The 21,108-nt window shown below is 36.9% G+C and overlaps 1 protein-coding gene across 1 annotated transcript in view; it reads right to left on the reverse strand.

Moving 5' to 3' along the window:
* The window catches only part of LOC128862841 (uncharacterized), a 63,647-nt gene that overhangs the window by 32,414 nt on the left and 10,125 nt on the right, over window positions 1-21,108 (reverse strand). The window lies entirely within an intron of this gene.

Raw genomic sequence — 21,108 nt, forward strand, 5'->3', positions numbered from 1 at the left:
TACCGAAAGCTTCTATGCACTACGCCTACACTATCACGATAAACGGCGGAGCAGATGAAGATGTCAACTGCAGACTAAACAAGTCAAGGACGGCGTTCGGACGAACGCCCACAGCAAGGGCGAGTTCGCAAATCTCCACGCGCACTAAACTGCGAATATTTAAGTCATGTGTGAAGTCAGTATTCATGTTCGGATGTGAAACATGGCTGGTCTCTAACACCATCACACAGAGCCTACAATCTTTCGTCAATAAACGCCTCCGCATCATCCGAAGAATATTCTGGCCGTCCACCATCAGCAACGATGCGCTGTGGAAATTAAAGACAAAGTGGCGATGGACAGGTCTTAGCTTTAAAAACTACCATATAGCATCACGAGAATGGCACTAGACTGGAAGCCGCAATGGAGGAGACGTCGCGGTCCTTCAAAGAATGCTTGGAGAAAGTCAATGCTTCGCAAGCTAGCAGATGCCGACAACACATGGGGCGGCGCAAAAACAACAGCTCAGAAGCGTGGCGATGAAAGAGTCTTATCGAGGTCATATGCTCCCCGTGGAGTGAGCAAGGAAAAAAAAATGTCGCGCTACTTTATGTGATCAAAAGTGTAAGCGGCCTTCATACAACACCCTTTATTACACATTCATATGAAGATTAAAAATGTAACTCAAACATTCCCAGCAATTGCACACAACAACTTGATTTTGTTAAATTACCAATATTGCACTCTTCAAAAATGTTGACTTGACGCGCATAATCTGACTTGCCACAAAATTGTGTTGCGCATGCGCAATGTTTCTAATTTACTGCACTGCAACCTCTTGCATGTAAATAATAAAAAAAATAAACATCCAATTATGCATTTATTGTATTACACAAATTCTGCACTACAGTAAAACTTACAAACAAAAAATTGGTATGAACGTGCGGACAGACGGACAGAAATACTTGCACACATAGCTACATAAACGAAACCAGTGTCCAGCACGAATTTATAGAATTGGCAAATAAAAATGCACGTTCACATCTGCAGGAGTTGGCACATCCATAAGAGTATTATATATTTTTATATATATTTACATATGTCCATATGTATGTGTGTATTTATATAAAGATTTGCACACTTTACACTATCATCGTCGCCCCATACCCGTTTTTGTGTGTGTTTTTTTATTGCTCTTCTCTTAATTTGGTTGCTGTTCAATTTGATGGAAATCTTCTGAGCTGCACTACGAATGACTTAAAGTCACACTTTGGGCCTGTGGTAATCCAGCCATTACGTAGATTTTATTATAATGCACTTTGGCGCTGCATCTTTTGACTTGCAAATTAAGTTGTAAATAGAGTTAATAATAATCGATTTTTATTTGCAGGAAAACTATATTTTTTAATGACATCTTTTATGATTTTTTGCTCAATATTGCCGGTTTAGTGCAATTATTAATTACACAGCGGTACGCGAATCCGCTGCAGTCGGCGCATGTACTTAAAAAATATATCTATGTTTTGATGAATATGAATCTTTTTCCAGCTTGACGCAAAAAGCGAAGATGTTTGGCTTTGAAATGTGAATGTTGAAGTGATGGTTTGATCTGATCATGTGATCTATCATCGTATGATCTTATCACATGATCACGTCATAATATCTTAGATGAACATTTTTCCAACTTGGGTCAAATAAGAAAGATTTTATGCTTTGAACTTGTGTTGAAGTGATCGTTTGATCTGATCATGTGATCTCTCATCATATGATCTTATTACATTATATCATCATAATATCTTAGGTGATATTCTTCCAACTTAGCTCAAATAACGGAGATTTTTGGCTTTAAGCTTGTGTTGAAGTGATCGTTTGGCCGGATCATTGTGATCTCTCATCATATGATCTTATCACACGATCTTGGCATAATATCTTAGGTGAATATTTTTGCAGCTTGGCTCAAATAAGAAAGATTTTAGGCTTTGAAGTTATGTTAGAGTGATCGTGTCATCTGATCATGTGATCTCTCCTCATATGATCTTATCACTTGATCTCATCATAATATCTTGGGTGAACATATTTCCAGCTTGGTTCGAAAAAGAAAGATATTTGGCCTTTAAGTTCTCTTCAAGTGATCGTTTAATTTAATTATGCGATCATTCATCAGATGCTCTTATCATATGATCTCATCATGTGACTGGCATATATCTTATCAAATATAGGTATTTCTTTGATTTTATTGATTGATGATTCTTTGATTTATTTGATTGATGCCAGCCGAACTGAAATCATTTTTTTTCTTTTTGTTTTTTCATAAGGACTATACTCATTAGATGATATATCAGGCATAGAAGCAATCACATGAAGAGATCACATGTGAAGTAGTAACAAACAATCACATCGAGGCACCTAGCCACTTCAATGTTGAACATTTTTTTTATTGGAATCAATCTAAAAAACTGAATGTCGCAATCGCATTCAGCAAATCTTAAACATTTTTGGTAGGTGCATGCACCGAATACCGAAAAACGGGTCCTTTTTCAAGCGCAATGTCAAACGCCCCCCAAATGATATAAAGGCGCCACATATTGACAAGTCTTGACTGCTGGCATATTTCTTTTTTAATTTCAACTATTTGTTTTTTATAAAAATGTAGCTCATTCAACAACAAATGCCTTAATAATTCAATGTACGACATTTTTATGTTCGGAGAAAATGCGCAACATGGATAAGAAAAAAAATTGCCAAAAATAAACGATAATTTTGAGCGACTTCACACTTGTACTTTGTTATACTAGAATTTAATGGGCTATAGAACTGCATACCTAATTTTTTTTACAAATTTCTGTTCAAACTTTTTTTAAATTTTTATAAATCATCATAATTCATAATTGCAAATTTCAGTCACTATTTAACTACTCAAGGCAAGCGGCTATCAAAGCAAATATGGCTCCTTGCACTAACGCAGAAAGTGCTCAACAGTGTAGGCCCAAAATTAATGAACTTTAGGGAAATGGGCAGGTTACTATCATATTACCTGGATACCGGGACACAAAGGAATAGAAGGGAAAGAGAGAGCCGAATAGAAGGGAAAGAGAGAGCTCGCTAAGGTAGGCATTCGCTTACCTATATTGAGCACGTCATAGATATCACTCGTCTTTCTGAAAACGCAACTTAAAGAGGAATGAGCTCTGGAAACGCAGTCGATATGGCAACACTCAACCTCGTACAAAACTGAAAAAAGTACGATAAGTACTGCAGGAATACACTCGGTGGCTTGCCATTGCCTGCCAAGGAGCGCACGCTATTAAAAAAAAAGTTTCTATCACTTTGCTGTTTCATGCGCGGGGTTTTGAATCTGCACACTTCCGAATGGTCACGCAGCAACCCGATCGGCTACGGCGGCCGCCTGCAGCAGTAAGTACTTCAGTTCACAATGCGAAAAGTCAGTTGATTTCATGCCATTCACAGGAATTGACAATCTCTGAGCTCAGATTGAGGCGCAAAACTCTGACTTTAAACCTCTAAAACTCGAGATTGAAGCTTATTTTAAACAGAGACACTTCTTCGATGGTGCTCCGAAAGAGTTACGTTATGTCCCTATTGAAACCCCCTTCCAAACAAAAGCAAAATGATAAATTAATCTTCAATAATTCCAAACGCTTCGACTCTGAAAGTATTCGAGATGGTGGTAGCAGAGGGAGAGGAAAGCCTGCTCTGTGTTGGAAGTATCAGGTGGAGAAGGACTTGGCTTCACTAACGCCGGTTAGCACTAGAAAGAAACGATTGGCGCGCTTTGCTAAACTTGGCCAAAATCGTGTGAGCGGTTATCGCGCCTATCGAGAAGATGAAGAAGATTTTCAAATAACTCCTAGCTATACAAAATTATAAGATTATTTTATTAAATATTTTCGAAATATTTTTTGTTTTTTTTTTTTGGTTTGAAATCATACGATTTCCGGCACTTGCCTGTTAAAGATGACTTTTAGTTCGGTCAGAATTGGCGCATCAAACCATCTGCTCAATACTGAACTAGAAAAAAGATTATACAAAGATATTTTGTTTTAGTTTTTCTTTACATTTTTTTTTTTTAATTTTTTTCTGTTTTAATTTTTTTTCAATTTTCCTTACCACATTGTCACCACTCACAATTCGAGCCAACTCTTTGACCCATACACGCACCACAAAATTGTCCATAAAATGCACGAAAAAAATATCTCAAGTGAAATCAATCGTTTAAATGAATTTGTGCTAAATACCACAAACGGAAGCATAAAGAACCGAACGACATCGAAAACGTAGTCGCTACCAGCGGGCAAGATGTGCGTGTGTATGAGTAGGAATTCTAAAATGCGGCAAATGATGTGTTACAGTTTATGGACGGATACATAAGCGGTTTGCGTGTTGCAGCAACAAAACTCATTTAGTTAAGTGTTGTAATTATTATTGCTAAGCAAACGCAAAAACAAAAACAAAAAAAACGCTTGCTGACAAAAAAGGTGTAAAATGTTTTCCAACTAAACGTGCTGATGAAACGGATCTGAAACTGCTTTGTTGGAGGAGTTAAGTGGAACAAACAAAGAAAAAAAAAGAAAAAAAAACAAAAGCGGAAAATACGCAGCAGTGCAGCTAGACTAAGGTTTAAAACTAATAAATGAAAAAGCTTTGTGCAAAATAGTGAAGCACTTGACTGAAGTTTTTTTTTTTTTTTTTTGATTTTTTTATGTCTTTGTTTCTAGATACCATTTTTTGTTGCCTCATGCTCTTAAAGGTTTGCGCAAACACATGTGGCATACTCTAATCTATGTCTACGTGCATGCCCAGCTACTTCTAGTAAATTGCATGCAGAGTGCGGCTCACGCATAGCAGTCTGCCGTATGTACGAGCACACGAGCGCACTCGTTTTTGCATAGAAATAAAGTAGGTTTCAATTTTCCCAATAAAAAAATATTGCAGAAAAAATAACAATTACAACAACTGCAACGATATGCAATCAGCGCGTCCTCAAATGTACATCAGTCAACGTCGATCAGAAATGAGCGTCAGTTTGACTGGCTGCTTGCCTCATTTCTTGCGTCTGTGTGTGTATGTGTGCATACATGTGTGGGTATTTCTGCAGTAAAACACAGAACTGGTGAGAAAAAAAACTATTTTACAAAAAGAATTTCTAGACTGAAAAGGAACTAGTGTGAAAAGGACCAGTTTTGGACCAGTTATAATTTATAACTGTATTTGGATTGAACTTTTTTATTAACTTTATTTTGGTATAAAATATTATTTATTTTACTTAAAATAGCTAACTTTTGATGCCATGTCATGAAAAATGAAATCCATGGAAGCTGAATGTTCCAGACAGAGTAAAGAAAGCTATTACGACGCTTTACTCATGTAAAAAAAACTGTAGGCTTAAAATGGCGATTAGTCCCCAAATATGTCCTACGGAATTCTGGTCTTGCGGCCAACCCTTGCTAAGAAAACGTCAATCAAGAGGCTAGCTAGTATTCAAAGGGCGGCTAGCCTCGGTGTGACTGGGGCGCTTAAAAACACGCCAACTTTGGATCTAAATGCCATGCTGCATTTATTTCCTACTGACCTATATTGCAGACAACTAGCCGCCAAAGCGGCGCTAAAATTGCGGAAATCATCGCTGCTTGGATCGGAGTAGGCGTTAAATAAAGGAATTTGCACAAATCCGAGACCAAACAAAAAATTCTCAAAAATCAGGGTGATTTTTGATCTACTTGAGGAAATCCTGGATGCTTAAGTCAAACAACCAAGGACACCAGAGTGTACTTGGGATATTGCCTGATCATTGCAGCGTATTCCAAGCCGAAATCATGGAAAGCTCAGAGAGGCGTTAAACGCCAAATAAAAGCGTAGTCACAGTGCGAGAAATCTTCATTTACTCCGATAGTCAGGCAGCTCTCAAATCGCGTCTAAGACAGTAAAAGAGTGTTAAAAATTATTAAAAATACTTGCACTTGTATTTTTCTATTCATCTACTGAGGGTGACAGGGCAAAGGGACAGGTGCCAGGAAAATTTTATTAAAAGATGAGAAGACCCTATAAATATTTAAATTTCATATTATTTAAACTTTTTACTTTTAATTTTTTTATTTTAATTTTATCTTATTTTATTTTTATAATACAATATTAAATATTTTGTTGTGGTGATGTTAAACTTTAATTACAATAACTTTTAATTATTTAAAAGCATTCTTTTTTTCTACAAAAAATCTAAAAACATATTATTAGCAAACCTTAGGCTACTAAAAGAGTAATATTTGAAATTAAAGTCAATAAAAAGGTTTTATTGTATATTCAGCGCTGTATTGTAACGCTGGAGAACGCACACATAACCACTGAAAATCGACAAAATGCAAAGCAGCGAAGAAACGTGGGAGATCATCAGTGGTTTCGCGGAAAAAATTCTCCTAATGAAAAAGCGGGATCTTTACACAGACTTTTGAAATGAGGAAGATGGAACGCCACTCTGCAATAATGCGAAAGCAGTTCCAGGGAAAGTGACGGTTCCAAACAAGGGGAAGTTTTTTAGACTCCATTCCATTGCATTGGACACACGGACGGTAGATTTAATAAGGCATTTTAAACCCCTTCACCGACAAAAAACAAAAATAAAAATTGTGTATTCATGCATTTTTTTTAATTTTAATTACCCTTTTTTTTATCTGAAATTAGTGATTTTGGTCCATAATTAGACTATATTCTTTTGTCTCTATTTTGAACTAGTATGAGACTGATATATTTCTGACTGGTATATTAATTTTTAATTACAATTATAAATCTCCAATTTGTGATTTTGGCCCATAATTGAACTAGTATTTTTTTGTCTCTATTTTGAACTAGTATGAGACTGGTATATTTCTGATCGAAATCTGACAATTACCATCTCGTAGGGTTGCGCCATGCAAAAATACCAGTTGTTTATAGAAAATAAGGCAGTTACCGCACAAGTTAAGCTTGCGACTCATACTGGCTTTGAAGTAGTTTACCACCAGTACTTTTGACTACAGGGATATCAAGAAGCTGTGTATGTATGAGTATACATACATGTACATATTTACATATATATATATAGGCACTTCTTCGTGTACGTGCCACCTACTCCATACTTTTTTGTCTTAATGAACGAATGGCTGTTTGTTGCTTTATGTTTTAGCCTGTGGGGCTCATTACTTGGCTTCTGGCTGTTAGCTTACACACATACATGCATACATACATACATAGATTTGTGAGCACATCAAGATTCGATACCATGCAGGAAAAATTTCAGATTCTAGAGCCAAGTCTTTCAATACTCGTATAAGGCCGATGGCAAATTTTTGATGGTACTTCAAATTAAATGGGTTAGTTGGTATCTCTTGGAGGTATTTTTAAGATACAAATTTCGATACGTTCGAAATATAAGTTTCTATGATAGCAATTTGCTGAAAGTCGAGTTCCTAATAGAGGATAATAAGATATGAGGTATAATAAGGCGGCCGCCGTAGCCGAATGCGTTGATGAGTGACTACCATTAGGGAGTATGTAGGTTCGAATCTCCGTGCAGGAACATCAAATAATAGAAAAAGTTTTTCCGGTCGTCCCCGCGAGTGTATTTCTGCCATGAGAAAGCTCCTCATAAAAACATTTTTTGCCGTTCGGAGTAGATGGGAAAACTGTAGCTCCCTCCATTTGTAGAACAACATCAAGACGCATTCCACAAATAGAAGGAGGAGCTCGGTGAAAAACCTAACAGAAGTGTACGCGCCAATTATTCAGTTTTTTTTTGTGATATAAAGTATTTTTAAAAAATTTAAAACAAAAATTATTGAATCATTGTTGCACGAACTTTGCACTTTTGAGTCCGCATTCTCTTGCAAACAGCTGCCCTCAGTTGTTCGAACCTCCTTATTCCAGTGCCTGCGGATTTGTTAAATTTGCTACTCATAGACTTGTAGACAAAGCTGCTGCTACTAGTGCCGCATTAGCTTAAAAGACTCAAGCTACCACTTTGGTTTAAGCTTCGAGTGTGAGAGAAAGCCTAAAACAAAGGAAGTGACATCTAAAATTTATAGAAATTGTGAACTCATTCTCGCTGCAAATACCCACAGTTAATCTACGCTGCGTCCAACCAGATCCTTCAAGCGGGAAATGGATGTGGTATGAGATATGAGGCCAGTAAACCAATTCGGCCAGTAAACCTACTCGCGAATGTCTCAAAATTAGATGGAAAGTTCAGGGGAGAAATTTTCTGCTAGAACTTCCTGTTCACTGCAGTATTTTCCAGGTGAAGCTATAGAGCTAGACTGCTCACTCCTCCATTATAAATCGTCAAGCGACAACCAGCTCAGCAACCGCTGAGTGAGAACTCTCACATGCAAGATTGCAAGGTTTCCCTGACTGCATGTGGGTGGAAAGCATTCGAGAGAGCTTCTAAAACCTACGAAGCTGCGGGACTAGCTACTGATGAGAATCCTAACTCTTCACTGTTCAACAGGTAATGACAAGGTGAGACTGAATGTGACTTTGAATCGCTTTTGTGAAAGCTAACTGGAGTGCGTTGGAACCACCTTAGTATCTACGCCACACGAATTATCCTCTTCATCTTAATTGTAGATCCTATTTTTTTTCTCAACGAAAAAAATTATTGTGTATTTCTCAATCCCATGGCGCCCAGTTCAACGTTATCAGAATGGCTCGGGGTTTTCCCAACCTGCCGCCAGAGTACCTAAACTAGCCCTGTCTAGTGTATCGTACCCCAGAGTGTATTTGCTGTTTTTTTCCAATAAAAATATAATTATTGCATCAGACTGGACGACTGACACTCATGCCAATGCTTTGGTGGTCTTTCTGGAGATGGTCATCCTTCAAGTTAACCCTTCATCTCAATCGTTGCCGACCGATCGGATCCCATTCTCTTTACATGCTAGTTTCATTCTTTGCTTCTCTTGCGGCGCCATTTTACTACGTCAGTAGTCGTCTGGATCTCGTATCTCCTCGTTTAAGAACGCGTCTTTTATAGCCAGCTATTGCTCTCAGCGTTTGCACGAGTTATAAGATTTAGATAATCCACATCTGCGTAATTTAAATATTATCATTCAGCATTTTCCAATACGTAGTATCTAATTGTCATCGTTCGTCGATAACTACCCTCTCTTTTTTTTCTTTCACTATCAAGCTCAGATTTTACACTTCTGCCCAATATTATTTTTTAGCATTTTTCAGCAGCATTTTTTAATTAAATTAACTCTCATACTTGTCTCTCTTTCCTTTCCCCTTTTTCTTGTGACTGGCCAAGTAAGCGCCCCTCTTTCCAAGCCAACCAACTACGCACCTCTACACAACTGGTGGAAATGTAGTCACTTCTGAACTAGAACGTATTGGCAGCAAAAATACCTAGATGAGCAAGTGGAATATGCTTCACTAGTTCCAGCTTTTTTGCGGTCGTTTTGTCGACGGCTGGTTAGCCCATTTTGTTACTCGTTTACTTGCTGGTTGAGCGAAGGTGGGTTGATTAGTTGATGTGTTGCTTAGTCGACTGCTTAGACAGACTGTAGTGGTTTCCTCTACTTTGCTTGTTTAATTCGTATTATTGCTATTCTTTCAAAACAACAACAACGCAAAATAAAAAACACATTTTCAATGCAATTGCAGCAATACCGATCAAGTTGCACTTCTTCATGGTAGTCACCATTATAATCTAACGGTGTTAATTAGAAAAGTTCTGTAGAAACGTTTTGCTGCAGCTGTCAAGCAATGAAAAAAGCGTAATAACCACTTTGCTGGCTCTTCAATTCAATTGCTTTTCGCACATATGTATATGTGTACGTGTGTGTGTGTGTGTGTATGCATGTAATGCAATATGTTGCAATCGCTGGCTTGCTGTCACTAGCACACGTTGGTTATTTTTTCTGCATCTTCGATTGGCAGAACTGCATTGCCACTTTTAATAAAGAACTAATGTTTCTACATATACAGTAAAATCTCGATATGGGGAACTTTCTATAATAGGGAACTCTCTAAAATATGCCAATTTATATGCCCTTTCAACCAATTTTGGGCGAGATTTCTCAAGTAAAAAAAATATATTCCATAGATATAAGGAAGAAATTTTGAGCTTATAAATCTCAAAGTTTGAAGAACATTTGATCTAACTAATCGTGAGTCTAGGCCGCCATAGCCAATGGGGCGTTGCTTGACTACCACTCGGAAGGGCGTGGCTTCGAGTCTCAGTGCATAAAACACCAAAATGTTGGAAAATATTTTTTCTAATAGCGGTCGCCCTTCGGCAGGCAATGAAAAAGCACTTCATAAAAATCATCTGCAGTTTAGAGTGAGTTAAAGCTGTAGGTCCCTCCATTTATGGGACAACGTCAAGACGCACGCCACAAATAGGAGGAGGAGCTCGGCCAAACACCCAAAAAGGGTATACGCGCCACTTATTTATTTATATATTTATTGGTGGGTCTGAAATTTGAAATGGGCCATACTGTGGTCGATGATTAACCGATTTGCCTCATTTCGGGCGTGAATACACCTCTGTGACTGACGAAAACATGGAAAAAATTAGAGGAAATTGTGCTCGAAGATCGGTTGGATGGATATTGAACGTTGCTAATAATACAATAATTTTTTAAGAACAAGTTAAAATACCGATGCTTAATTTTTAGGAAAACATTTCTTACTTTTTTTTATTGTACCTGTCGAAATGCTTTCTTTGGGCGAAAATGTTATCGAAGTGATCTCATTATCAGTGATTAGATAGAGCAAATCGAATGTATAAGTGTTGGAATGGAACCTTTTAGGCGAGCAGAATTCAAACAAAACATTCGTAAGCAAATACACTGTAGATATTTTGGCAAGGTATAATTTCGAAGGAGCTTTCTAAGCTTTTCCGAGCTTTCATTTAAGCATAAGGCAATTTTTTTTAATTTGTCCCAAAAAACGATTTTTTAATTTTTTAATTTTTTTTTTTTATTTTTTATCGGAATTTTTTTTTTTTGTTTTTTAATTTATACCAACAATTTTTTTTTAATTTTTTAACAGAAAGTACGAAGGAAATCCTCCAAAAAATTCCTCCACACAATTCATGCATAAAATTTTGTCTCTCCACCGAAAGTTGGGTATCATTTGAAAGATAAAATTTTCAGCTTTTATTTGAAATAATAAAAAAGAATTATCAAATATGCCGACATTTGAAGAATATTAAAAAAATTGTTCGTCTATTTATTTAATTTTTTTTTTATCGGAAAGTGCAAAAAAAATTCGTTAGAAAAAATGTATTTCTTTTCTTTTAGTACGATAATTATTTAACTTAGAATTCAGAGAAGTAAGGCTTGCACAAACAAAAACCAAAATGCCAAACTTTCACTTTAGCATAATTAGAAAAAAAATATGTTGAAATTTTAAGAAAATTAAAAAAATATTTTACAAAATTTTACAGGTGAGAAAGACTTGCAGAAACAAAAATTAAAATACCAAAAAATTACAACCAATTCGTATATAAAATTAAAAAATTTGATTAGCAATACATTTTTTTTATTTAAATTTTTTTTTTTTGTCGTAAGGTACGATTTTTACTTACTTTTCTCTTACGCCAATAACTATCTGACTTCAATTCAGAGAAAAAGACTTGCCAAAAGGACTTCAATTTTGAGCCCCTATATCTCGGCAGCCACTCAACCACTTCCTCCACCACTTTGCTAAATTTAGGTAGCTGCATAGTAGAGCATTTTGACCAAATTTCATCAAAATCAAAGCTTTAAGGTTTTTAGTAGGGAAGACTTGGCGTGTTTCGCCCCATATGTACAAAGTACAAGTATTTGTATGTATATGTGTGTGCATTAAGCTTGCGGTGTCTTCGCTCTCTATTCGATTTATTTTTAACTCATTGCACATTGTACTTTCCATTGGTGAAATGTTTGCACGCAACGTGTGATTTTCAATAATTTAAGCCATTTATGCCTGTTTTGCTATTTGACAACCAATTTGCAGTCTACCCAACCAACCGACCAAGTCAAGCAGAAATTAACTTTAGCTCGTGACGTTACACTTCAGTACGCGTGTCTTTCACTTAGTCACTAACCACCATCAACTACCTGCACACCAACTATTTTGTCTAGCATATATTGGCCTCCTCCTAATACATCCTACCACCCAGCCATGCAACTGGCATTTCCATCCTCAACGGCAACTACTAATACCAGCATATTTATGCACATGTATGTATGTTGGTGTGTATGCACTTACACATTCGCACTGCAATTAGCCACCGGCCGACCGTTCAATCCACTCACTTGTCGCCTCAATTGACTTTGTTTCTTTGTTTAACCTGCCGCAACGGCCTCAATCACCTCAAGCAACTCTCCTCAATAGATAAATATGTACATATGTATGTATGTATGTATATGTGGTTGTTAACTGTATGCCGCCTCATTTGGTTGCGCTGCTAACTCGTAAGTTACACTTTTCTTTCTTTCATCATTCCAATGCATTTCTTCCAATTTTGTTTGTTTTCCTTTGGTTTTCTTTTCAGTTGATTGCTCTGCCATTTCATTTTCATGTCTTTGTTGATGGACAGATTTCACTCAAAAACCAATATCTATGTTGCTTTTGTTGCTTTTAGCCTGTCGTTTGCAACACTTATTTATGGTTACAATTTGTGTGCGGCTCCTGAATATTGGTTCAAAATATCTACACACACACATATCCACATACATAAGTATGCATGCAGGTATGAGTGAGTGCCCCACCGCATTTTTATGCCATTTAAATCATTTTCAATTTGGTTTAGTCACTGCCGTTTGGTGTTTATTTTCGTATTTTGCGGCATGACATTGAAAAAGAAATCGCACCGTTACTTGTTTACCGCTATGTGTGAATATGGAGAAATGCCATATGGGGTCATATGCATAAAAAGTAGCTGTAGGTCATAGAAAGGGTGCGTTTGCGGCACATAAAAATTGCTTAACTCGCCGGCTCATGACCTTAAAGGCCATAAATAAATATTTGGTAGCGAGTTAAGCAATTTGTATGAACACTGGCGGGCATAAGTGGGTATATCTGATTTATTTTATTTACAATGTTTTTTGAGTTAAAATTCTTTTTTAAAGTAAATGCACTTCATAAAAACTGACAGCACTAATTTTTCAAATTTTTTTCATATTTTCTTCAACAAAAAAAAAAACTATCCAAGTAATATACACAAACAGAAGGTATGATCCACAAATATTGACTATAAATAATAAAGTCATTAAATATGATACAAAGGCTAAATATTTAGGCATAATAATTGATGCAAAACTGACCTGGAAGGAGCATATACTTCAAAAGAGAAACGAAGTTAAAAACAGATTCAGACAACTCTACTGGCTACTACGAAACGGCTCGCGACTTTCACTTGGTAATAAATTGTTAGTCTACAAAACTCTTATAACTCCGATCTGGAAATATGGCATCGAACTATGGGGATCAGCAAACAAATCAAACATTAAAATAATGCAACGACTACAATCAAAAATCCTAAGGACTATCACAAACGCAGCCTGGTACATAACTAATGACGATATACACAGGGACCTCAAAATTAAATTTATGGAAGACGTCATTTGAGAATGCAGCACAAAACATATTCACAGAATACTAACACACACAAACGAAGATATGCTGAAAATTCCACATTCAGAACTGCAAAAACGAAGACTAAAACGAATAACTCCGACAGTCCTAGCAGATACTTCATCACTAAAATAAACATCAACCTGTTCTACGTTTTATGTCATATAATTCTTATTTGCATTATCCCTCTTATGTTGTAAAAAGTAATGATTTAATGTTACGTTTATATTTCCATAATTTTTATAAATTTTACTAAGTGTCAAAAATTGGCCACAAGCAAAACAAAAAAAAAATTGTAGAACACCGTCAGGATTTTTTTTTGTTTTTTTTTTTTAAATCACCACAATTTTTTAGCCAGTTAAAAGTTCACTTTTCTTTACTTAAATTTCATGAGTATATTACAGCGTACCCCAAATTTTTCGCAAGATTCAAATTAATCCCTTAAACTTTATATAGAAATTTGCTACATTTTTCTAAATTTTGTGTAAAGTTCGAAAGTTTGATATGTATGGTTTTGTTTAATATCTGAACAATATTTAAAAAAAACAATACAAATTACTACAAATACAAAAACAAAATCACTCGCATCCAGTTATGCTCGCCAGAGTTCATAAAAATTGCTTTACTGGCTTTCAAATATTTATTTATGTGCATTCAGGTACTGCCCTTTGATATCTAAAACACTCCTCTTACGAGCAAGATCGTTTGACGAAAACATGACTGAGCACAAGGCGATGCATATCTATGACGTGCTCCCACACTTCTGATGAAGAAAGTATGTCTATTTTGAAAGATGTTTTCGTGCTTAAATTTATCAGCCCCTTTAGCCTTTAAGCCTACAAATCTTTGTACCCATCTTTTGTGGTTAGCTGTAGTCGAATGGGTTGGTGCGTAACTATCATTCGTAGATTCACAGCTACGAAACCCCAGGCACGAAACACCAATTGATAGAGAAAAAAGTGTTTCTAATAGCCATCGCTCCTTGGCTGACAACGACAACCCTCCGAGTGTGTATTTCTGCCATGAAAGGCCCCTCATAAAAAACAATACTATGTTCCGGCATCCGATAGAGATTGCCCATGCATGACCAACAAGACTGCTATGATCTTGTATTCTTCAACTCATTTCGAGTTGGTCCATATCGACTTAAGGGCCTTGACTGCAGCTCGAATGTGTGTAAGGAAAACGTGCTTTGAAGACATGAGATCTATCATGCCTAACAGCTTCGCCGTCTTATCACTACGCTGGCATAAATCTCGGTTTTGAAAAATGCTACAGAAGTCTGAAAATCTGTAAGCTTCTCTTAGAGGATGGTACAAAGGCTCCTACAGAAATCTAAAATTCTATGTAAGTAAATCATTCGCACAGGATGGTTGTTGTTGTTGTAGCAGTGAAAGAGCCTACTCTGCCATTGTGGTGTAGTCACCATCGTCATCGTCTAACTCATCTACATAATGGTAGGCCCAGTAAACGAGATGTTTCAATATGTTCAGTCCAGAAGGAGAGGGGTGTTAGGAGAGCGGATTTTAGAGTGCATGTGAATAGGTGGCTAGTACCGCGCGCTGTGTCTTCACATGCCAGCATATATTGAGTATTTCGCGGTCGATTCTGGATAAATAGGAGTTTAACCTGCTACATTATCCAAACTGTATTGAGCCAAAGCTACGCGGGTCTCACGAGACAGCAGCAGCTTTTCGTTTGCAACAGATGGTGGTTGGCCTCCGATAATGGCATTCGGGGGTCGGAAGTTTAGGAAGGTGGTGAAAGTCTCTCGATGAATGTCGTTTGGAGTCTGTCTACATACTGTCCAGCCCAGTAGTTGCAGTTGTATTTTGTGCTACATCTCGGCGGTGTAGCTGAAGAGATATCTCCTGACTCGCCTCCTGACACCTGGGAGATGTATCAGGCTTTAGAAAATGTCTGTAAGGGCATTCCTTTGGTAACAACCAAGCAGAAATTACTAAGCATTTTACTATGCTCCTTGACCGGGAGCACGGAAGCCTCGTTGTGAAGGTGCTACCGGGAAGACGACAGGAGGCATCTCGTGGCTATCCTTATAGCAGTATTTTGACAGGTCTGGAGCTTTGCACACTGTGAATCACTAGCGCTAGGCGACCAGATCTGCGCAGCATAATTCAGGCCGGTCGGTCAATTGCTTTAAGTGTTGGCAGCAACATTTCTTTGTCTTTGTCTTTGCTGCAACTGCTGCCGGCTAGCGATTTGAGGACCTTGTTGCGGGTTTGGACCTTGATAGCAATTGCTGATGTACGCGCTGAATTTCACCCTTCGCAGGTTGACCTCACCTAAAGCTCTCATTTGAATTTTCCACAACTAATTGAAAGTTATATTTCCAATTAAGCAAAACTCATTAATAAAAATTCTTAAAAATATAAAAAAGGTTTTTTTTAAGATAGCCAGTCGATGGCCTTTGCTTTGATGTACACTCGAATTTGTTGATGATACATTTTAAGTAAGTTCTGCTTACTTTTGAAAGCTGACAAACTCAAATTTGAGGCACAGCCTTCTAGTTAAGTGTGTACGTAAAGGGAAATATTTATGTAAAGAAAAACTAAAATATTTATTTATGTAACTAATTTGTGCTTAAAACAAATATCAGAAGATTAATAGCTGAAGCTGTGAAAAGCAGAACAAAAAGAAATAGTTTTGCTTCTAAATAAAATACCATTAATTACGCGCTTATTCTAACCAGATTCTGCTAATCCCCCTCATGCAAGCCCTTGAATTACTATGAGACCCCCTGCAGCCGTTAAAACGCAAAAATAAATTAAAGCAAACCAAATATGAGTAATAAAAAATGCGGAAGTTACATAAAACTATTGAAAATTACATTTCAGGAAGAATAAAAGACAACAAGAAAAATCACCAAAAAGGTCATTGAAGGCCTAGCGAATACTACGTGGATTCACAGCTCTACCGCGACAGTAAGCCATGCACTCGTAAAGCTCAAATCAATTGAAAATATTCACCAATTATTTTTGCAGTTATCATAAAATAACACAGCATTTTTGCACGATCAATAATAAACAGTTGCAGTGCTACAGTAAAATCTTTTTAGCAATGAAAGTGAAAAAGTGAGCAAAAAATGAGAAAAAATTGCATTAATAAAAGATAAAAACACACAAATAAGCGAAAAATCGAAACCTGTATAAATTCCAACGAAGAAATCACAAGTAAACGCATGTTTTCAAGAAAGCAAAAATGTGTCGCGTCTGCATCAGCGAACGTCAGCTGGCCGCATACAGCCGCCGCCGCCTACAACAGGTACCAGTCACAAGGCACAGCAACATTAAAATTACAAACATTCGATGCTTGGATGCCTTAAGCACAGGGTATTTCAAGTGTGAATTACAATATTTTTTTTTTGGTAATTCAAGTTAAATGCATACATACATATATATTTATAAGTTTATGTATTAAAAGAGAATTCATTATGCACATATCGGCATACGCAGTTAGTAAGAGGGTCAAAAATTTAGGAGTGAAATATGATTTTTCCTAAGTGAATTTTGCTTGGATTGATGAGATTTTCAATGAAATTTAGACGTAAGTGGAGCTCTATCTTGGCAATTTTGCTCTATTTTGGCCTTTTAAAGCTTCGGTTGTTTCTCATTTATTTATGTACAAAAATTATATCCACGGCACCACAAAAAATAGTCGGAGCACGTTAATTCGAGCCGATATTGAAGGCCGCATTGCTGGAGAATATTGTGAAAAATATTCTTTCAGGGAATTCGCTGGTTGTAAAGCTCAAATCAAATATAGTAAATAAAGGGTTTTTCAATTGGCGCGGGTCGATTTTGGCGCCCTGTGGCAGCCATTTTGTTTTGGTGACATCTGTCATATCTTTTGTTTATTATTCAGTTGTTTATGCCAAATCATCATGGCAGGTTACACGATTAAATAGCACGTTCAAATGATAAAACTTTATTATCAAAATGAGTGTTCATTAACGCAAACGTTGCGCGCATTGCGCCCATTTTTCGGTAGACGTGGTGGCCCTTCCAATTTCTTATGGCCCATATTGAACCATATGGACCTTGACGACATGTGGTTCCAGCAGGACGGCGCTACGTGCCACACAGCAAACGCCATTTTATTCCATTTCAACATCTACCCGCCCTTATTGAAAAACCCTTTATAATCGATATTCATAAAAATTACTCCAATAGGCCAAAAACATGTTATTAGCATATCTCGCACTGCTCCCAATAGCCTAATGTTATTCTCTTTGAAAACTTCCCCTTAAAGCAGCGTTTTTCTCAACGGATCCGATGGAGACGACCATACTCTGTTATTTTTATGTTATTTGACATTGATGTTATTACTAACATCTCTATTAACAACAACTCTCTCAATGCATATTTTTTATTAAGACAGTTGACAAAAGTTTGTCTTACAAATTTTTAATTCCAAAAAAACAAAAAATTTTATTCCATTGGTGTTTTTTTTTATTTTTGAAAAAAAAAAAAAAAATTTTTCTATCGTTTTTTTTAATATTTCTTTATAATTTATTATATATTTTTATTGCAAAAAACGAAAAATTTTATTCCATTGGTGTTTTTCTGTTCCTTCTTTTTATTTAAAAAAAAAAAAAAAATAATTTTTCTATCGGTTATTAATATTTTTTTATATTTTTATGCGGTTAACAAGCGAAATCGAACTCATTTCATTAAAGTATAAATTTTCTGCCCAACATCCGTCAAAAGTGGTGCCATCGAACTGCGTTAATTGCTAAAACTAGTCACTCTACTAAAAAATCAAATCGCATTTTAAACACCCTGTACTTCTTTATTGGCCAGTTTTGGCCGTGACTGCGCAATTGAGGTGGAGGCTGTGGTCTTAAATTGTTACACAGACGCTACGAAGATGAGCCTATATGCGCAGCCATGTATAAAAAAATGTCGCACCAACAACAATTGCAACAACAACAACAATAAGGCTAACCAACGGCAATTGCATGAAATGCGAAAGTCTTACTTGTGAAGTCATGAAATGCCAAAAACAAAATGAGTAAACAAATAAGGAATAATTTACAAACAGATGCTGCTAAACGACAACAAGAAGGCTAAGCAACTACGAAAAGCCAATGGAAAAAATTTTAAGTGAACGAAGCGAAAATAATCGAAAGTACAGCACGTCGAATGCATACGAGTGTAATTTATTTTTTATTTGCTTTTCGCTTTTTTTCTTTTTTGTTTTTGTTTGTATTTTTCTTTCTACGAAAACCACACGTTTTAAGCTTTTTATCATGTTTTCTTTTTTGCTTTTTGGTGGCAGAGTTCACTTAGTGGGTTACAAAGAGTGGCTTTGTTGTGACGTTGAGGTGGTAACAGTTAATGACAACAATTACACAAATTTTTTTTTAAATCTAAACACTTTGCGTGAGGAAAAAACCGGCGATAGGCCCATTAATCAATAGCAGTTAAGGAAATCTGTTGTCGGCGACGATGGTGATGACTTTGATGATAGTGGAAAAAAGCAAAAATGTTTTGAGAGACATTGTTCAGAGGTCACGAGAGTCAAGAAAAAAGCGCAGGTGCAGGGGACAGTAAACCCTTTGACCGAAAAACATGAATGTGTAAAAATGAAATTGCTGGAAAATCAAGTTGGAAAGTTCATTGCTCTATGAAAATTAGGAAATTAGAAGATTTCGTTTCTGATATAAAAAATTATTTGCGGTTTCCTTGTACGCATGATTTTGGTATAGAAAAGAGCATTCGAAGGTTAAACAAGTCAATCCATTGACACAAAATTGGAAAATCTGCGTACTCCAACACCTGGCTTAGGAATCTCGAACATTTGTTACATGAAAAAAATGCATAAAACTGCCAACAAAACAAAATTGCCAAAAATAAACCCGATCATTGAGCCAGTTAAAATTTGCACTTCATAATATTAAAATTTAATAGGCCATTCTTGAACTTCTTTTAAATTTGCGAAAAGTTTGAAACTCGAATTTATATGGTTTTTGTAGGAGAAAAGATAAAAAATAATTAAAATTAAATAAGAAAGAAATAAATTGTCAAAACTTGCCCATAAAAATGGCACCGGAACAGCGTTATTTAACGCAGTGTATATATACAAGGTGGCGCAAAATTAATTATCCACTTTTGTTTTTGTGAATTATTTTTTTCTTTAAAAAAACGAAATGATTTTGGGTGTTGGAAATCTTTCCGACTGATATCAGGACTCTTCACCTCAGTCATGTCTGAAATTTTGGAAGGAGCATTGGCTGTACTCAGTCGTAGGGCTAGCAGTTGCTGCCTCAAAGTCAACTCTGACAAAACGGAGTGGATGCTTTGACCAGAAAAAAACAAGCCTCGACCTTTTCGACTTCCTAGAACAGCCTTAGAATAACCTATTTCTTAGTCTCTCGCCGAAAGTCAAGTATCTTGGTGTAATGCTTGACCCTAAGCTCCACTCGAAGCTGCATCTTGAAAGTTAAGAGTGCCAGTATAGCTTTCTACTCTTGTAAATTTATGTTCGGCAAAAAATGGGGTCTCAAACCAGTGGATGTGTAACTTTTTCACATGTGGTTTCCCAGTTTAGTGGGTGACTCTTCGGAAGGCTATAACACCACTAAATTAGAGAGAGTGCAGAGTGAATTGTTATCACTGGGTACCCACTGCCGCGCTTAACGTCATTCTGCACTTACTTCCCGTTGATCTCCGGCTCAAGTTCAACCCATTGCCACTCAGAGCGCTATTAGGTTGGAGGAAGGTTGAACTCTGGAGGTAATCTCTCCTGTAGGACATGGTAGCATTTGAAGGCAGATTTCTCTGTCCTTCTCTGTACTACATACAGATCTCTCCATCCGCAAACTAGGTTTTGAAGGTTGTGCTTGGAAGGAGGGGAGAGTCTGCAAGGACATGGGTGCCTCTGTGTTCACCGACGCATCCAAGATGGAATATGGAGTGGGAGAGGGGGTTTTCTCTAAATCAGCCAATACTTCAGTCCTTAAGCTGCCCAAAACTAGTAGTATTTTTCAAGCAGAGGTCTTCGCGATCCTGCAGACATGCAAAATACCGTCGGATTGCTGTTGGAAGAGAAACATAAATTTTTTTTCCGAAGTCAAGCGACGATCAAGGCTCTGTCGTCGCCATATTGCAGCTCTCTTCTGTTCAACTCAAACGTCTCGAACGTGTCGGAAACATTGATCTTATCTGGGTTCTAGGGTATAGGAACATAGAGGGAAATGAGCTTGTTAGGAAAGGGTCGACAGAACCGGTTTCAGTTGTCCTCATCTCAGGCAATGGAGTCCTTTGACCATTGTTCAAGGGAAACTGCACAATTTCGTTCTTAAAAAGCGCAAGACAGAAGTAGTTCTATCTTATCGTGTGCTATCCCAATTCTTTGGCTTCAGAATGGTAGAAACAGGACGGTTAAGTGGCTGGTGTGCGGTCACTGGTGTTCGAACTCATGCGGAGAAGCCTGGACCTCCGTACAACTCAAACACTTATCTTGCAAATGTTTGGGTTTGGCGGCTAGCCG

The sequence above is a fragment of the Anastrepha ludens genome, chromosome 5 (assembly GCF_028408465.1).
Source record: "Anastrepha ludens isolate Willacy chromosome 5, idAnaLude1.1, whole genome shotgun sequence".
In the NCBI taxonomy this organism is placed as follows: Eukaryota; Metazoa; Arthropoda; class Insecta; order Diptera; family Tephritidae; genus Anastrepha; species Anastrepha ludens.